A 5000-nucleotide genomic window follows, 5' to 3' on the forward strand; every position below is an offset into this window, starting at 1 on the left:
TGTTACTGTCACTGTTATTATCATCATTATTAATATTATCATTATCATTATCATCAACGTCATTATTAAATTCATCCTTTCCATCATCATTATTATTGTCCTTATCATCATCAATATCGTCATTATTATAATCATTATTGTTGCAACAAGAGCTTCATTTACCTTATAAATCTATCATTATTATTGTTCATGTGTCTAATATAAGATCTTTATTAACATCGTCAAGGAAAAAAATAATTGTTGTATAATCACATTTTTTAATTCCCTTATTATCAACATCGAAAATTATCAATAGAAATATTATTTATATTATTTATATTTATATTATATTATTTATATTATTCTTTACCAACATATATGGTTATGATTCTGAAAATGTTATGGATGTAATGAGTATGGAAAGGTTAATATTTACATTAACAATAATAATAAAAGCAAAACTGCAGAATCAAAATAAGATAAATATAAAGGAATCATTATGGTTTATGTTTACATATCATTGGCATTATGATAATCTCCATTATCATCATCATTATTATCTTCATCATCCTCTTCATCATCTTCATCGTCATCATTATCCTTCTCCACCTCATAAGCATTATGATAATCTTCATTATCATCCTCATCTTCATCATCATCAGCAGCAGCATCAGCATCACAATCATCATCATCATAATAATAATAATCATCATCATCATCATCATCATTATCATCATCATCATCATCATCATCATCATCATCATCACATCACCATTATCATCATCCTCATCACCATTATCTCGACTACTCACCTTACCTACCTCTAAGTTATTTCATCTTTATCAAAAATTTACTGAGATGCTTTACTCTTATCACTAATTTATCAATGAGTGGAATAACAGAATTATAATGATAACGGATTGATAACGATGATGGCGATGGTAATGATGACAATGACTATTGCAATGATATCAGTGATGACAACAATTGACAATAACAATTATAATGATAATGATAACGTTAATAATGGTAATGATAACGATGGTAATGAAGGTTATCATATCCATAATCACGGTGACAATGATAATAATGATGCTAATAATAATAAAGATAGAAATATTGATGATAATAACAGTAATAATGATGATATAAATGATGATAATAATAGCAATAGTAACAATAATCATAATGCTGATGATAATAAAAATAATAATATTGATTATAATGATAATAATAACAATGATAATTATATCAAGGGTAACGATATCAATAATGATAAAGATGGTAACAATAATGATAATGATAATAAGAAAAATAATGATAATGATAATAAGAAAAATAATGATAATGATAATAAAACAATAATAATAACATAAATACTACTACAACTACTAAAATTAATGATGATAACAATAACAATTATAATCATTAGAATAACGACAAGGAATATAACAGTAATATCAAACATGCCTGTGACAATATCAATAAAGATATTATCATAATAATGATAATGATATTGATATTAATGATAGTGTTAATGATAATGATAGGGATAATAATAGTATCAGCATTAACAAAAATTATGATAACATTAATGAGGATGATAATAATAAGGATACTATTGATAACGTTAACGGTAATGATGACAGGATAATAATACTAATAATGACAATAATAGTAATAACAATAATAATAAGAGTAATGATAATAAAGATAATGATAACAGTGATGATAACAATAATAATGATAAAAATGATGATGATTATAAAGATGATAAAAATAGTGATAATGGTAACAATGATAATAAAATAATGATAACAATGATAATCACAACAATAATAGCAAAGGTAAGATATAATAATGGCAACAACAATGACAGTAATAATAATCATAAGAGGAATAACAATATAATAACAATAACACTAACAATTATCATTATCACTGGTATTAGCATTGTCATAATTGTAATAATCATTATCATTCTCTTCATCATCATTATCATGATTATGTTATCCTCTGTTATCCATATCTTTAGAGTAAGAAAAAAAGGCAAATAACAAAGTATTGATAAGTGTGAATAAAATCATCAAAAAAAACTTTCTAAGATATGATCTATCTAAACAAAATTTATTTCAATCAACCTATTGGAAACACTGATCTTGAAAAAAAACGAAAAAAAAAAAAAAAAATACAAGCAACACAAACATTCCGACTTTGAAACGGTGTTGCCTGAGCGATGTAGAACTTCGGCTGTTGCATAATGTTTGGTTGCACTGTTGAAAACAATCGAGCAACACAACCTCGCCGATTGTATGTCTCGCAAAGAAATATAAAAAGGGAGAGAAGAAGAAAAAAAAATCATGTCAACTGCATGATACTGAAATAGAATTTGACTTACTTCTTATTAAATTTGAATTTAAGATTTTCACGAAAGATTTTCAAAATGTTTGCTGGTTCGAGTTTTCGTGATGATGTTCCTGATGATAATGATAGTAATAAAACTGATAGTAGTGGTGATGATAATGATGATGGTGGTGATGACGATGATGGTAATGATGATACTAATGTCAATATTGATGATGATTGAGATGATAATGATGATTGAGGTAAGACGAAAGGGAAATAATAAGAATGATTAGAATGATAGTATTGACGATACTTTCATAGTAGTAATGATAGTAATAATGATAGTAACGATGAGGATAGAATGATTATTTGCCACGAAATTTAGAGTTCTTATACATACAAAAAAAAAAAAAAAAAAAAAAAAAAAAATAATAAAAAAAAAATAATAATAATAATAAAATCTCTAGCTTGCAAACTAGCATGTGATGCAATGCACCATGAAGCCATTCGGATAATAATGATGATAATAATATGAATTATCATAATGACAATAACAAAAACAAAAACAACAACGATATTAATAATAATGCCAATAATTATAATTGTAATGCCAGTCATACATAATGTTACCAATAATAATAATTGATAATTAAAAAAAAAACACTAGTATTCGAAATAATGTTAGCCATAATGATATTAATAACAAAGACAATAATGTAATCATAAATCAACAAATTTCTTAAAATCCATTTTTTTGACTGCATTACAATTATCTAAAGAACCAAGCATTGCATTAAGAGGAAGAAAGGTACTTAAATTACCAAGGACCCAGTGTCGAATGTGAAGTTATTGTATGAACGGTCCTTAAAAAAAAAAAAAAAAAAAAAAAAAAAAAAAAAAAAAAAAAGAAAAAAAAAAACGTTTCACTAGTACTGATATTAGCGCAACATGACTTGCAACAATGACAATGGCACTCATTCCTCTTCGCGTTGGGAAGGTCAAATGCCATCTCTTCCCCTTTCTCTTTCCCTCTCTCTTCTTCCTCTTCTTATCCCTTGTCCTCTTGTCTCTCTGCTCCGCTTCCTACTTCCTCTTCCCCTCTTCCCCTCCCTCTTTTCCTCTCTCTTCTTCCTCTCATTATTCCTTTGTCCTCTTGTTTCCCTGCTCTGCTTCCTATTTCCTCTTCCCCTTTCTCCCTCTCTCTTCTTCCTTTCATTATTCCTTGTCTTCTTGTCTCTCTGTTCCGCTTCCTCTTCTCCTTTCCTTCTACTTCCTTTCCTTCCTATCCTACCTGTTCCTCACTCCCTATTCTTCCCCTTCTTCTTCTCCTGTTTTTTGGCTTCCCGTTCCTCCCTCTCACCATCTTCTCCTTATGTCTCGCCTATTTCTTCCTCTCCCTTTCTCCCATCCTCTCATCTTCACATTTTCCGTTCTTCATCGCCTATCTCCCTCTTTCTTATACCCTGGTCCCTACTTCTCTCCTCCTCCTATTTCCCTTCCACCCCCTCTTCTCCTTCATTCTTCAGCCTCTATCCTACGTATCTCATCATCCTATCTCGCTCCCATTATCCCTCCCCCCCCCTCTCCCCCTTTCCTATATCCCTATTCTCCATCTCCCTTTCTCATTCCCCTTGTAACCCCCCACCCCCCGCTTCCTCCTATATTCTCACCCTCTATCTCATTTTCTCACTTCCCCTACCTCCCCCCTCCCATATCCCTACCCTCCACCCCTCTACCCCCACCCCCTTACCCCATCCGACCACCCACCCGTTAATCTCCCCCCTACTCTCTACCCACTGTCCATCACCCCCCACCCCCTCTTTACCCACCGTCCATCACCCACTCCCACCTCCTCCCACCCCCTCTTTACCCACCGTCCATCACCCACTCCCACCCTCACCCCCTCTTTACCCACCGTCCATCCCCCCTCTAACACCCCCCCCCACTCCCACCCCCTCTTTACCCACCCCCACCCCCACCCCACCCTCCCACTAACACCCCTCTACCCCCCGTCCATCACCCCCCCACCCCCCACCCACCCCCTCTTTACCCACCGTCCATCACCCACCCCCACCCCCGTCCCTCTAACACCCACCCCTCTACCCACCCCACCCACCCACCCCCTCACCACGACCTACCTGCGGCGTGCGGCTGAGCTTGACATCCGATGGAGAATTGATAGCCTCGGTTCACAAGCACGGCATCCCAAGCGAGGTGAAGCTGCAGTTGCAGGAGAAGTTGCTGCTGCTGCACGTATCCCGCTTTTGTTTTCTATCTTCTGAAACGTTCCTTCAGGCAAATAGCCAAAGCCGCGGTGATCAACATCCCGCCTTGCAATGTTGATGTGAAGCGAGAGCAACGGCAATGTTGACCTCTCCAGAGCATGCTGGCTGAAAAATAAAACAGAGACTAAAAACTAAAAAAAACAAAGAAACGGAAAACAATTACGGTTATAAGGATCGGAAATAATTGAGATAATTTGAGATTAACGTTAAGGGAAAAAAAATATGATAACTTACACTAACCATAGTAATAACGTAATAATAATAATAAAAAACAATAACGATAATAATAACAATGATAACAACTGTAACAATCATAATAATAACAATAATAACAAGAAAAACAAAAAATAATAACAACAATGATACAGACGGCATCGCATTAACAAAAAA

Source organism: Penaeus japonicus, unplaced genomic scaffold (genome assembly GCF_977035675.1).
Source record: "Penaeus japonicus unplaced genomic scaffold, GWHDUDI00000001_assembly GWHDUDI00000006, whole genome shotgun sequence".
In the NCBI taxonomy this organism is placed as follows: domain Eukaryota; kingdom Metazoa; phylum Arthropoda; class Malacostraca; order Decapoda; family Penaeidae; genus Penaeus; species Penaeus japonicus.